Genomic DNA, 16,752 nt, shown 5'->3' on the forward strand with positions numbered 1-16,752 from the left:
TTTACGTTATTGAAAACGTACATCCTGTCAGTCATAATAGAGATGTTAGTTATTTTCCAATTTGGTGGTGTTTTCTAAATGATTTTCTACATACTAATGGGGGTTAATACTGTAATTGTAATACTTCTTGGGAAACGATACCTGGGTCCAGTCTCGTTACCAATGGATTCAGAAAAGGCTATTAAATTGTAATTTCTGAAGATTTAAACCTGTATCAAATAGCGTTATAATTTTCTAATAAATCAATAGTTTCCAAGCGATTTTTCAGCATTTGACCTGTGTTGCTTTGATATTTCAAAGTTCAGGTACGGTAAATAAATACGAAAAAGCTAAACATTATTCTCAAGTTCTCATTCTCTATGAAGAAACGAAGATAGTATATTTACTGTGGTAATAAAAAGCAACAAAACAAATATTGAAATTCCTAAAGTACTCCTCGTCTTCCTCGGGCACAATTGTACTTAGAATTGACTACTGGCATTTAGTTATAACTTTTATTACTTATACAAGAGGATAAGATAAAATGGAAAGGCTAGATATTACAAAGATAAGTGGTCGAGTCAAACTAAAATTATGTGACAATCCTCTACTTCAGATTCAAATATGTATTTTAATATGGCTAAACAGGTAACCTTCTAAATGCGTAGTTTAAGATATATCTCCAAGTGCGAGTGCAACAATCCATTTCATACGAATTTTGATGTAGGATTCACTGCTACGACATTCATTAGCATACATAAATAATCACAACCTTAAATAGTGGCAACAGAATAAACTGGACTGGCTTTTACATTATGGTGTCGTATTATATAATTACACACACTATATTCATATATATAATTATAATTATTATTAATTATATTTACTCACATTTCATATCGTATATAATTCTGAGACACCCGATTCCTTAAATACGCCCAAGACTGTCCAAAGCAGTCACATTCAATATATTAAAGTCTATACGCCACTAAACGAGATTCACAAGCAACCACCGACACATGAAATCTCGCATGAAAAAAGACACATCTTTCTGTATAGACAACACCCTATATGTACACTCAGCAGCCTAATGACCGTATAGACAGAAGTAGAATTTAGTACTACTGACATTATTCACATTCCTAACATGCAACTTGCTGTATAAATCGTTCGTAATTGTGTGCTGTACTTATTCATAAATATATTTGTATTCCGAAATCGACAATGGGGTTATTTTAAAAGAGCAAGAAAGAAAAATTTCGAAACTATGATCTTACGATGGAGGAGCGTTCTATATAATGGCTTGTAGTTAAATGCGAAACTCAAGTTTTATTTTAGTATATTATTTAGTTAACGTCAAATGGGGTGAAACTGGACCTCTTGGAGACATTTTAATTGTGCTAGAACTACATTACCTTATTTTGCTAATGTAAATAGCTATATCGTGAGGGATGTCTTTCAGGAAGGGAATACAAGAATGCAAAAAAAAAAAAATGACCAACTGTGCACATAGTTAAAAATCATTAAAATGTGTCCGATACACCCCACGTGGTTGGGGGATTTCGGACACTATATTATTTCTGCGTATTACTTTGAAGCTATGTCGCTATGGTGTGAAATCGGACAGTAAATATATTTAACAGCAAAAAGGATGGTTTTCAGGCATATATTTGAAAACTTTCATACTTTCGATTACACATTTTGAACTATATTTAACATAGTGGAATACCAGTATCCTAGATCAGGAAAAACACATATTGGTTTACATCAATAGAACAAGTAAAAAGTATCTGTCACACAACCATGTTTCGTTGGTCCATTAGTGCTCCAGATTAATATATACTTTCTTGGAAGTAAAACTTACCCCTTACTTCACGAGGCTTAGTTAACACTCGCAGAATCTGTTCTTTGCCGACCCTATCTTCATCGTCAACTGGTGGAAAAACGAATACCGATCGACTATTCAAATATGGACGAAGAAATTTCACCTCCACATCCTTTGCTCCCACATCCGTCACAACTCCAACATACTGTCTTGCAAGTTGTTTCCCAGCCCGCGAGTAAGAATAATTCACCACAACTAAAGCTTCTAAGTCCAACATGCCTTTCTTCTCTTCTGTAGTCACGTTACATACTTCACTTTCCATTTCTTCGTTTTTTGGGGGATCACTTGATTTACTTCCTGTCTCTCACTTGCCCGAACATCTTGTCCCACAACTGACTTTCCAGGGAAAACGCTGATCATTCTTCTTCGAGCTCTGACAGTAGCTGAAGTTGATTGCCGTGCGTGTCGCAGCATATCTTCAAAACTTGCTGACCAGGAACCATAACTTACGCTGCCTTTTTCAGCTTGACGTGGCACTTTATGCAAAACACGATCTGGGTTGAAAGGAATTAACCCAGTCGCTTCAAATGCCTTCACGATATTGCTTGCAATTTTCAGAGGTCGAAAGAAGCAGAAATCGAGAGGTTATAATAGATGAGTGCTTTTAGGTGGTAGCAGCACAAAAGAGATATTGTGACGTTCACATTGCTGAATAACTTCTACAGACAGATGACTCGAAAGATGATCGCCAAGCATGATTTTGGGTCCTTCTTTAGTTCTGAGATACGGCAAGGCAACTGAGGTAAACCAATCTTCAAATACTGCAAGATCAAACTATCCACTACGATTACGATTGTATCGAGTTCCTTCAGGCCCACCTTCCTGCCATGTATTACACACTCGTTCCGCTTTATATACAACATATAGTGGGAGTAAAGTACCATCGCCAGCGCTGCCATCATTATTGACACACTGGATTTTGACGAGTCGATTTTCTTTCTGCGTGTTTTGTACCTATGTTGAGAATCACCTTTGCTCTTCCTGGATCGTCACTTAGGTTAGTCTCATCGTAGTTGATGATGTTACTTACTGGGGTTTTCTCCAAAAGTGGCCGTATATTATCAAAATACTTCTTCACTGTTTCGTGGCTCACTGCAGTTCTAAAACGTTTGATATTTTCACTCAGTCTGACGGCAAGTATGTTGGAATGTCTCTTGAGAAATGACCGTGCAAAGTCTACGCCAGGTAAATTACACTAGTTAACTAAGGTTTTGTTACATAAAAGGAAATACCTGTTCTTAAAGGAACTGTTTGCGCTGAATTCAAATATGCACTCGGTTTTTCTCCATCACGTACGATTTTCCCGTAACAGAGGGATTTTTGGGAAAATCCCTCAAAAATTTCCCTTTTCGTTTATTTTACACCCCAAGATCTTGTCCCCTTGTATATACTAACATAGAAATTATACCTAAGTATACTTTGATTCATATTTAACAAACCCTCCAAAGTTCGTAATAATCGCTTTATTCTTTCTAGAGAAATAAATATGTTTGTATGTATACTGTGTGTACTGTTTATTGCACCTTATAGTAATGATTTCAGATCTCTTAAGTTGAGGTAAAACGTTTTGCTTTATTACCACAAACACTTATATAAAATATAATACAATATAATTTACAAGTGTGACAATTAACAATAAACAATAATACAAATGTACCAAAAGGTCATGAACAGACAATTAAAACTATCACAATATATGAAACTTCCATTGGGTTACAAAAACGTACACTACTTCCATCTTTTGTAAGAAATGTTGCATTCTCTAACAAGACCCCAACAATAGTCCCCCATCATTGAAGGATCCCATCGTCCCTGGTACCTTTTCTCCATTGCCATTATATCTTTCTTCTTCTCCATTGCCAGGTGGAATCTTTCCCTCTGTTCGTCGCTGAGAGCACCTAGGTTAGCAGGAAATAAGCTGAGGTGGGAGTGCAAAAAGTGGATTTTTAAAGACATCCTACAACCCAACTCTTTGTATTTCTGTATCATGTCCTGTACGATTTCTGTGTAACTCTCAGCTTTGTTATTGCCCAGAAAGTTGCGCACAACACACTTAAATGCTGTCCAGGCAGCTCGCTCAGCACTGTTTAACTTGCTGTCAAAGCTATCATCAAGCATTAATTTCCTAATTTAGGGACCAATAAACACTCCCGCTGAAATCTTAGCCTCACTCAGGATAGGGAACTTATCTCGCAAATACTTGAAACCTTCACCAGATGTGTCCATGGCTTTGACAAAGTTTTTCATAAGTCCTAACTTGATATGAAGTGGCGGTAGTAATATCTTATTAGGATCTACCAAAGGAGCGTATTTGACGTTGCATTCTCCAGGTACGTAATTCACTCTAGGTACCCATTCCTTCACTTCATAATGTTTGTCATCAGCTCGGCTATCCCATAAACATAAAAAACATTGGTACTTCGTGTAACCGCACTGCAGTCCTAATAAAATACCAACTTCCTTCAGATCACAACATATTTGCTAACAATGGTCCTTGTAATTTATAAGATTTAGCAAAGTTGACATGGTGTCATAGGATTCCTTAATCTTCACTGAGTGCGCAAGTGGTATAGAAGGTTTTTTATTTCCATTATGTAAAAGGACAGCTTTAAGGCTGACCTTTGACGCGTCGATAAATAAGCACCATTCTTCTGGAACGTAAGGAATTCCTAGCTCCGCCATCAACCCATTTATATCCGTACATACCCACACATTATCTTGCATTGAGAAATAGCTTGGAAATTGAACATGCCTTTTCCTGTACACTGATATGTTCGTTTCTGCATCCAATAGGTTCCACTGCTGGAGCCTTGATCCCAGAAGTTCCGCCTCTTGTTTTGTCAGGTGCAAATCACGGACTAGGTCATTAAGTTCACATTGCCGGATGAAATGTGGCTCGCGAACACAGTCAGGGATGAACGTTGGATCCTTGGATGTACATGTTGATGTCGATGGTTCATCAAGGTCATGATCATCATCAGAGTATTTTGGCCATATCTCTTCCCAGTTGGTAGGGGGCTCGGGAAGTGGAAGTTCATACCGGTGCGCAATAGGTCCAATTGCGGATTTAAAGTTGGGATAACTTATTGTGTATTTGCTTTTTTTAGAATGTCCCTTAACTACTGTGAGACAAAAATAACAATCATCCAGATGGTTGGTTGGTTCTCTCCACACCATTGGTACAGCAAATTTCATGAGCCTCCGTTTCCCTTTGGCCCATGCAAGTAAAGTGACGTAGCACGACGCACAAATTATGTTGGGTGACCAAGTTTTGTCCTGATCTCCCACACGACATCCGAAATATTTATAATATGCTAGTTTCACCGATGGCGTAATGGATCTACACTGTCCTTTAACTACAAACTGGCCCACACATAACAAAAACTATTTGGTGAGTTAACACACGAACGCCGTCCTCTTGACGCCTTTGTACTGATCACAAACTAAACTTCTGTTCTTAGTTGAGTATAATGCCGTTAAGATCAAACATGAAAGCACTCTTAGCAGCAAAGACAACTTTGAAAATGAAGTAGTGTTAAACCACACGTCAATATAAAACTGTACAAAACTCCCTCACCAGGTGTCAAGAACAGAAGAAAGAAAGAAATGCGCGGGGGAGGGGGGAGGCGATACCGTAGTGGAAAATTCAGACTGCATTACTTCATTGTTGTCAACAATGAGTCTATATTCCATTCTTTCTTTCTTTTGCATTCTGTTACATTTGATAACAAATATTGATAACCATTTCATGAACAAAACGAAAAAACTTGGAGAATTGTATATATATATATATATATATATATATATATATATATATATATATATATATATATATATATATATATATATATATATATATATATATATTAAGATATACATATACTGTACGTTTAAAAAATATATACGTTGGAAGTATTTACAGAGAGCAATACAAGTGTGTTGTTGGCTATTGTAAATATTCATTTTTATGTCTGGGTTTGTAGTAATAAAGCAAATCTTTTTTACCCCAACTCAGGAGATCTGAAAGCATTACTATCAGGTGCAATAAACAGTGCACACAGTATACATACAAATATATTTATTTCTCTAGAAAGAACAAAGCGATTTTTACGAAACTTCTAGGGTTTATTACATATAAATCAAGGTATACTTAGGTTACTATATGTAACTAAATTTCTATGTTACTATATGTAAGGGGACAGGAGCTAGGGGAATAAAATATCTGAAAAATGGAAATTTTTGAGGGAATTTCCCGAAAATCCCTCTGTTACGGGAAAACTGTACGTGATGGAGAGAAACCGAGTGCATATTCGAATTCAGCGCAAAAAGTTCCTTTAAGATCAGGTGATTTTTCTCATGTAACAAACAAAAAGTTTAAATTTGTTAACTAGTGTCATTGGTAAATCTTCTTTCTCTTCGCCCTTTTCTGTCCAGATACCCTTTAACAAGAAACCTGATATCTCCAAATGTAAAAGGGAAACCCCACTTTGCAGCTCTAAGAATGCCATTCACTAACATATTTTCCTCTTCTGGAGTTAGAACAGTTTGGCCACCCATAGTTCTCGTGTGTTTTTTATTCACTTTGTCTTCTATTGTCGAGCGCGGCACCTGATAAGCTTCGGCTGCTTTACGATAAGACATTCTTCCCTCCTTGACTGCGCGAATAGCACTTTCAAGTCGCACAGGGTCATAATTTCGTTTCGGCTGAACGCCAAATTGGTTGTTACAATACCGTGGCATCGTCCTAAGTCACCCCACGTCACTCCACTCTACTTCAAAACTGCCACTACGTTGCAAAATGGGATTTTTTTACGGCTTGTATTATCAAAATATATTTTTCGCAAGTAATTGAGTGTTGTTACTTTTGCCAATATATCCCATACCATTTAATAGTTTGGTCCACATTAACATTGTTTTTCAGGATACATTTTTTTTCTTTCTTTACCACAATGGCATTTCAACCCATGTGTATAGGGGTGGTAAATTGCATTATTGCTCCGATAATTATGGCTGATGCACGTTGGGTCATCTATTGACCACCAACCGAAAAACCGACTTTCTAGCTTTAACAATAGCAGTTTAAACTACAGAAACAACTATGATGTAATCGTCCTATTTCACTCCAGCGTCCGATTTCATCTGTTTCGCTACAGAATGGATAATACTCTTCAAGATAGGTAACGAATGGATTATTTTATTGACTTAGATACGCACATTGACTGTGGCTATCCTATAAATTTAGTTATTAATTAAAGAATCGTCAATTTTAAGTTTATAAATCTCCTTAGCTATATTGATGAACAAACGAATGCCGTTGAGCAATTGTTTACTTGCTATTAGGGGGAGCTAAAAGCAGACAATAAACTTTGTACTGAAGAATGATTTGTGCACTATTTACAACAAACTGTCTATTCCATATCACGAGATAAACGTGCAATCTTATAATTGCTTTAATTTAGGGATGCGTTAGCTATCAGGTTCGACCAAAACTATGAATAATTAATGAACCAATGTACCTACCATTATACCTACAAAAATTAATAACACTTTCATACATGCATCAATACACACATACATGCTACAGAACAATAAGCTAAAACTACACATAAAACACATTAAAAACACAAAATTACATACTGCATATCTAAACAATCCACTAAATACAACCACAGTTTAATCGTCTCTGATGCTAAAAAGGAGAGGATGTTTAGAGCCAGATGCCCTTGCCCCAAAACTAATACATTTTCGCAATTATAAGATTATTGTTTTTGACCCCAGAGGGACATATCAAAAACAATTAAGGAAGATCCCCTTCTTGAGGAGAAAGGAACCTTCATGAAATTATTCAACCCATGCTGTGTTGGAAGCTATGTGAATTTACGAGTAAATAACAGACCCTACAGAAGCTTACTCTGACATTTTGGTAATTAACCTAACTAACAAACATCGTATACCTCCATGTCTAAAACATTCATATACTACACACACACGAAACTATTCAGGGATAGGCTACAGCAACCCAACTGAATTTTTGAGGATTAAGGAAATTCTTAGGCGGAAAAAAGTAATCTCCAAAACTCAGTTTGAAAGATCACACAACCGTAATAAAAATTCACAGTCATTATGATGAACCTGTCCATAACTATCCGTATCAGCAAAAATGGTGCCTGTATATGTTATTCCAATACTTATGTTTACTTACTTGATGTTCAGGTGAAATCCGATGATTAGAGACTCCAATAAGCTTCCAAACTGGTTCTGTAGTTATCTAGTGTATTATTACATGTATTATGTATCGTTTTTCATGAAAAAAATATTCAATTTTTCACTGAGGCGATGTAGAGACAATCTATCCTATGAAGCTTGCACCACAAAGAAGAAGGTAAAGTCGCGCCAGAACACTGAGGAAGAAATTAGTTTCCAATCACAGCGCAGAAACTTTCGCGGTAAAATATATAAAACGAATGGAAAATACTCAAAACTGGTTCAAACCGGATTTTAGCAGGATATGGGCCGAAGGAGTTCTAAAATATTCTAGCGAATATTGGATAGGTGGACAAATTGAGAAAAATTTACCCAATTTGTAACCAAGGTATTACATCGAAATAAGAATGTAAAATTTTATAATCATCCAAATGATATGCCCATACACACACACACACAATATATATATATATATATATATATATATATATATATATATATGACGACAATAATATATGAATAAAGAAATTATTTCCTGAAATGTAATTTTCTTAGTTATTCTGAAGATTTTAGAATAATGTTTGTTTGGACAAAAAAAAAAGGAATTTATACGTAAACCGAAAATTATACAATACAACTTAACACTACAATTCTGCAAAACCATCCTGTCTGGTCCTATTTGAGTAGAAAAGGCGTTTGATAAAATCTGGCACAACGGACTAATATATAAACTTCTTCAGTTCCGACTCCACATGTGCTACATCGGCCAAATTTACAATTTCATTACCAATCGTCTCGCTTACATCTCCATTTATGACTTTTTATTACATCCGATCCGACAAGTTTATTTTCTACTTACTGGAGTGCCACAAGGGTCTGCATTATCTCCTCTACTCTATCTCGTATACGTCGCTGACATGCCCAGACTACCTGATGGCGTTCATCTTTTTCAATATGCCGATGACACGGCCTTCCTTGGACTGGGAAACTCTATCCAACAGACAAAACTCCAGCTTGCTATCGATCGATTCAGTACCTGGTGTAATCACTGGAGACTTACTATTAACGCAACAAAAACACAGGTCATGGTCTTCTTACCTCCACGACGCACTTCCAGAGTTCGCAGAATGTTTAAACTTTTGATGTTTAAACTTTTGACATAATTACATCCTCCCGTCCCCATTGCTCTTACTAAACAATCTCCAAAATTTAACATTTGCTTTTGTGCAAGCTGAAGTTAGGATGATTGTTTAGTGAGAGTTTTTAGCCATACTCAACAACTCAGTTTTAAATATTTTTCGAAAAGTCCCCTCAAGGTGTCCCTAATGATTATAACTTTCGCAACGCATCGTATCGAATAAGCATATATGAACGACTTTTAACCAGACTAAAATCATTAACTAAATCTCGGCGTATATCGATTACAAGTTACAAATTTATTTTAGTGATAATATCAAATTAAACTCTACCAGGACTTGTTTTATAAATGAGGTAGCCTTACAACTATAGTAGTGAATATTTATATACCCGTGATTGATTATTGCCAATACAATACTAGTGCTACATGTTTAACAGCTACACACGCTTAGTATGGAGTACATTTGTAAATCAATATACTAGTGTTGTCCAAAGGAAAGTACTATATTTGATCCAAAAGAAAGTAAAGCGTGAATGAACATTAACTTAGTGCAAGTATGGAAACTTGACATGACTAAGATTAGCTAAATTGATGAGACTATTTGAACTCGTATACTCAATCTTCCAAAGTAATACCGTGCTGAGATCTGAAACCACTGTGTGGTATAACCACCGGTATGCGTAATAAGAGAGATTCCATATCTTGTTATAAATGTAAAATTAGTAAGATAATCTACTTCCAGTGTAAAATTTCTGAATTTGATGTGTTAAACGTAACGTCAATTGACATATCCTAATGTTTATATAGACCATTGTGTATGTAGTGATATATATATTTAATTTTCTTTTCTTTCTTCTCAACTTATCTTTTGTTATTATGTGTAATAAACAATGTATGCACACGAACAAAAGTGCACTCACACTTCCAGTTTCCATATTCTGCAACGTTAAACTACCAACAATACTGCCAACGTTGGTTGGTTTAGAACAGCACAAGCCGTTGTAAAGTACTTCAGTTTGTTTGAAAAATATTAGTGTAGATACAGCAAAAAGTAGAAACAATATTAATTCCTTTGCAAGGAATAAAAAGAAATATGTAAAAGGCACCGTTTAGTATCTACTGTGAATTGATATCATGAGAGAGTTACAAGGAAATCTTAGTTAACCTTAGATTTACCAATGAAAAATCAATTTTGGTCAAAAAACATTTGATTTCAAAGGTTACAATATTCTGCAAAATCTCAAAATGTTTTCAATTATATGTTTCATCGTTATTTTCCCTTTTGGTAGTTAACAGTTTTACTAAACTTAAGGGAAATATCAGGCCTAGCAGATTTAACTCCCATCTTTGCGAGAATATTTTTATCAGCAAAATCATCCTACTTTCTCATTTTAAAAAAAATGTATTATTATTGTTATTATTCATTTACACACTAAAACTAACAAGAACATATTCTCATGTTTCATTACTGATCTCCAGTGTGTTCGAAAAATGAAAAAGAAAAAACGAAAAAGAGAAAAGAGAAAAGAAACACAATCTTTGCAATTTTAATCAAGGTGTGTAGTGTGTGTCAGCTCAATATGCGAAAACAATTGCATTAGTAAAAGCATGTAATTTGTTTCAGATATGACAAATAGTCAAATTTTGTGTCCACACAACAGGAGTTTGTATAATCTAATCCCCAAAAATAATAATATAATCATGTTTCCAGTAGAATCATATACTATATTAAAATAATAAGTGGAGTTCTCTCTTGTAATACGCCGTAATATATCATTCGCTATCCCTTGCTACACTTTAAATAATAGAGAACTGTAATTTTGTAAAGACGAATAAACAAAAATGAAATAAAACATTTCCAAATATGAATAACGATGAGTATTTTTGACAATATTTCAATTGGAGATATCTTCACTCGTTCTTTCTGTCGGTTAACATGTGCATGATTCTTGCATCTCACCTCTAGATGGAGTACTTTGAGCAAAAAATATTCATTCACTTTCCAAGAACAAATTAAATTTAATAGTATTAAGTTGACTTACAATGGATTTGAACCCGAGATCCCGGATTTCTAACATAATGCGTATAAACCCCTGGTCTATTCTTTCACTACCGTGTAGTCACCTAACTTGAGAGTGGTCATGAAATGATGGTCGGAGAGCGAAAGAATAGAAACAATAGTTTGGTTTAAAAAAACAGAAATAAACCGAAACTTTGAGCTTTTAAATGAATGTTCAAGCAGCAAGTCTCGGTTAGGACAACTCTTTTGAAGAAATCTGGACTGTGACACAATATTTCTTTTCTAACATAGAAACACGTGTGTCTTGGTAGGTATTCAATTAATTACGCTGAAATCTAAATGAAGCGTCTTGTGTGGTAAAAAACATACATTACTATCTGTCGAACATACTTTTATTTTTCTGCTGCAGTTCAGACAACAAGCTATAAAAAGATAAAATTCAGAAAATATCTTCATAGCTTAGCACTTCAAGTAAAGTATATAACAAAATTATTATACCTACTTAAAGATATTACGTTTCCTACAGAAACTTCTTTTGTGTATTGTCTGGCAGCCCTTTCCGATGGTCAAGAGGCTATCACGACCTCTTTGCTGTACGGGATCCCCAGTTTGATGCCCGAAGTGAGCTCTTTTAATTTTAACTGTCCTGGATATTTATGTCTTTGTATTCCAGTCGTTTTTAATAATGATTAAAGAAACCTTGCATAGGAAACGGGTGTATGGTTCCGATTCTTTTGAACAGAAAACGTTAAATGAATGAATATCGTACTGGATCACTGAAATAACCATTAGGTGTCGTAGGTACGAATCTATTTTATATTTTAGCTATAACTATTTTAAGATTCTTTTTTCTAATCCTTCTTGAATAAAGAACCATAAATAGAAGGCAACACTTCACACATTTCCATTTGGAGGCGAACATGTGATCCTTATGCTCCAATACTACGTCGAAAATACCTTTGATCATATTTTTTTTCTTTCTAGCCGGAATATATATCTATGTAGTCTGGATCGGTCGCTGTGAGTTTCGTACCTTCAAATCTCGCTCTAGACTTGGATGTTTTTAACTGTCAACTTGAATTTTTCTCTGATGTCATTAAGACTACGGAGCACTTCCTGTAGAACGTTTAGCTTTAAAAAAGAAGAGAACGCTATTTCTTGGGTGTTATCACTTTTGTCATATATGAGTAAAATTACCTTAAAGTTTCCTTTCTTCCAAATAGCAATGTTCGATTCAAATCTGTGCTAAAGTTGCCTTGAAGAAAGAATCTGAAAACCTTCCTGTACACTGTAGTTAATATAGTTTATGGATATGAGGTTTTTTAACGATTGCACACATACAACATGTATATCAACAACTCTCCTTAAAGGGAAGTAATGGATCCCAGAGTTAGTCAGTTCTGGTGATCCACTTCGTTCCATGATATTCAACACAGTTTCCATGGTAAAGTGTTTCCTACAATTAAACACGTGCAACATAATACCAGTTAATTCGACTTGACAAAGCAAAACGATTAATGCCAAAATCGGTCCGGACACTTCCGGTTGTGACTTTCAGTATACGATATCTAAAACAATTTATTGGAATGAATTGTTTCCAGTGATTGCAAACATGCAATATATATGTTAATCAACCATTGCTACTATAAGAAAATATTCGGTAATTGAATTATTCGGGTCCCAAACCTTCAGTAATAGTGATGATAATAAAAATATAGAACAGAAATTCTGTGTGAGGTCAGATTGTATTAAAATCTTTAAAATCAGTACAGGCATTGGGCAAAAGTTAAAAATATTCGGGGATAGACAGAAGTGTCCAGAGTAACAGGAAAACAACCTCTGATTTCGTCGCTACAACTAGCTAGAACGTTCACTGCTGTAGTGTGAAACTGAGTTAGGATCTCGGTTCTTTGCTTGTCACAGTATGACTCGTTGAAGCGCACAGAAACAAAATGTCGCACGAGCCACCGGTGACACGTAACGCAGCGAACGTGTTTTAAACGAAATGTATCCAAGCAAATTTCATGTAGAAAGTAGGCCTACTAAATTTACAACAGCCCTAAGAAAAATTAAGTTTTTAAATTTTACTTTCCATGGTTATTCTGGCAAAGCCAAAGGATACGCCGATGACGACAGTGACAGAAATAGCGGAATAAAGAAATTGAGAGGAAGCATAACCCCAAGAAGATATACAAATACTGCGTTTATCCAGCACAATGCTCACTGGGAAGGAGCTGGGATAAATGGAAAGACACTAGATCCAGTGCCAAGCGGGCTACGGCTAAGACAACCATAAAGAAAGCCCTTAACCTGAAGTCGCATATGTCGCTCATGGGGAGTGATGTCGCTATTTGTAAATGTTCAATCTGGTAATTTTGAAAAATTAAATACATGAATTTCAGTATTGTCACTTTATACGTATGTTTTGTTGCTGGTTAATTTACATCGGACTTCCGAAGGGAATCTTCAAAAAAATTTAATGTCCGTGTTTATAAGGACAACTCAGTCACGACCCTTCTTCAGTTGGGATTAGAAATAGGGAAAGGAAAATTGTGGAAGAGGAAAAAGGTAGGAGAAATGAAGGGAAAGAAGAAAAAGGAGAGAAGAAAGGAATAAGTAGCTAGAGATGAAAAATTACTGGATAATGATGGAAATATATTAAAGAATCTTGAATAGTTGTTAGAAAGGTCATTATTACCCTATTTTACTACTTGGGAATCAATTCTGAATTGATCCTGAAGTGACACGTGTTTAATCATACTATACTGACCTGGTTCCAGGCAACTTCACAAGTAGCCGTTGCCCTGACCGACCCCAGGTGAAGGGAACTATTACTATATTCGTTTGTCTGGTATTTCCTAATGTTTAATAACTGGTAATGCGGTGTTGGAACAAAAATGCGTAGGATCCAAACTGCATAGGATCAAAAAATTCAGCTCAAAACCTTTATGGATCCTACGCAGTTTGCATCCTACGCAGTTTGGATCCTACGCAGTGTGGATTCTACGAAGTTTGGATCTAACGCTGTTTTAGTCCTATGTTGATGCACTTAATTTAAGTTTTAATCATGCGCTCAAAAAATACATTTATAACCATCTCTTTAATTTGTTTAACCTGTCCAGCTATCAGTTGTGCACCTATCATCCCACTAGGAAGGAGCTTATATATCAAGTTTTATCAAGGCCCTAGCCTTTGACTACGGTTATCTCAAAATTTCTTTTCAATTTCTTTGGAAAAAATATATAAGTCCAATATAGTAGAACCGACATGACAAAAATATTTATCCACATCGCTGCATCACCAAAAAATCACGAAAAAAGCACTTTATTGCATCTTAAGACCATTTACTCTTATAAACTTGAAAATTAATTTTACTAACAAGAGCTGCATCTGGACTCGGAAGGAAGAATCCATTGAAACCATGTAGGTTACATAAATTACACTGGTCAGCATGAAAATCCTCCCATGAGGGTGAAATGGTATACCGGATAGATTTCGAGACGGTGATAACGAATATCTCATCGAGAAACTTTCAGAACGTAAGGTTCTTTTCTCGCGGTGTGCTATTTTCATAATTGACAGAAAAATCCTATTTGTCGTATTTAATATGTGTTTTCCGTGTTTGGAGTGCATAATTCTGAATTCTTACGAGGGTGAAAGGGTGTAGCAGATAGATTTCGAGCAGCTGATTATGAATATCTCATCGAGAAAGTTCCAGCACGTAAGATTTATTGGGTGGTGCTGTTTGCATAATAGGAAAATCGTATCTATCATATTTATTATGTGCTTTCCGTGTTTGGAGTGCATAATTCTGATTTTTTTAAATCTTAATCGAAGAACTTTTACTAGGAACAGTCCCAGGAACTACTATATCCCAGGAACAGTCTTTTCTCTAGCTCATTACCCCGCGGAAACGTACCCCTTTGGGTTGCAAAGATTTATTGTCGTTCCACACTGCATGCAGTAAAACCTAGGCGTTATTGACGGAGAAAGGTTTCGTAATCAACTTACGATAATTCGTCGGCTCCCTTTTCTCTAGACGACAGACAGATTGTTGAAAAAAGGCGCCACGACATACACCACGTTGTCGCGTGAAACAAATATGTCAGTTTCGAGCTGATCTTCGTGTTAGAAGGTGGTATTACGCTGTGTTTGTGTATACCGTAGGTGAGAAATGTTTCTGCGTGAAATGTTGACGTTTGTGTTAAACAAACATGCCGAGCATTTGCAACAATTCGACGGTTTCATGATGCTACGTGTGCTTCAAATGATTCTCAAGGGACATAGTAGGCCATTGTCACCGTTTCTGAAGACAGCCTACCATCTGTACTTCGGGTGTAATATCGGTGACCAGGATCGCGTTTCGGCGTACTCTCACAGAATGGTTTAAAGGTACACATAAATCGATGCAGTTCTCCGTACCTATGGTTTGGTGCCAGGCCTGTGATCATGTTTCAGACTGTTACTTCTGCCTGACTAATATAAAAGTTGCTCAAAAAACACGAAGCATAAAATACAGTATCCTAACTTGGATTATGCGAGGAGACCTGTGAAACATGATGTTTGTTTGCCTGTACCGGTACCACCAGATTCATATACCCTGTGCAGTGTTTCATTCGACGAAGAACCTGCTGCTTGTGAGGATGATGCACAATCTTCGAATACACCGTCAGTTCCCAATTACGCTCCATTGCCTGACATTAATGAAGCACATGTGATATGTCAGGAAGAGCTGAATGATCTGAACAGAGACTTAACCTTCCCAATTCTACGGCTCTGTTGCTTGCATCACGACTTCAACAATGGAATATACAAAACCAAGATGTGAATATAGCGATGTATAGGAAAAGAGAGGTGAGCGTAGTTATTAATTTTACAAAGCATGATGATTTGGTGTATTGCAGTGAAATTCCATCGCTTATGGGACAACTGAATTTGAACTACAACACTGAAGATTGGAGGCTATTCGTAGATTAGTCTAGGATAAGTATCAAGGCAGAGTTACTACATAATGTGAATGAAAAGCCAGTCATCCCTATTACTCATGCTGTAAACATGGAAGAAACATACGAGAACATGCGAAACCTATTGTAGAAAATAAAGTACGAACAGTTCCAGTGGTCTGTATGTGCTGAAATTAAGGTTATTGCCAACATTATCGGTTTACAAGGAGATTACACAAAGCACTGCTGCTCGTTGTGTCATTAGGATAGTCGAGCCAAAGATCAGTGCACACCACAAAATGACCGCCAAAGAAGCAACTGGTCCCAGGGAAAATGAACGTCTTGTGGATCCAGAGAAAATATTCTTACCACCTCTTCATATCAAATTAGGGCTGATGAAGGTCTTCGTCAAGGCCATGAACCAGGATGGTGAAGCATTTAACCCTCTGGGGATCTTATCGTACATTTTGTACGATACGCATTTTACATCATAAATTGCGTCATTTCTCTTCTATTTGAGCTTTTTCGTCCGGTTTTTTTTGTTTTTCAAGTCCAGATACATTCTAGAAGACATTACGTATAG

This window comes from Thermobia domestica, chromosome 4 (assembly GCF_964235325.1).
Source record: "Thermobia domestica chromosome 4, izTheDome1.hap1.1, whole genome shotgun sequence".
NCBI lineage: Eukaryota > Metazoa > Arthropoda > Insecta > Zygentoma > Lepismatidae > Thermobia > Thermobia domestica.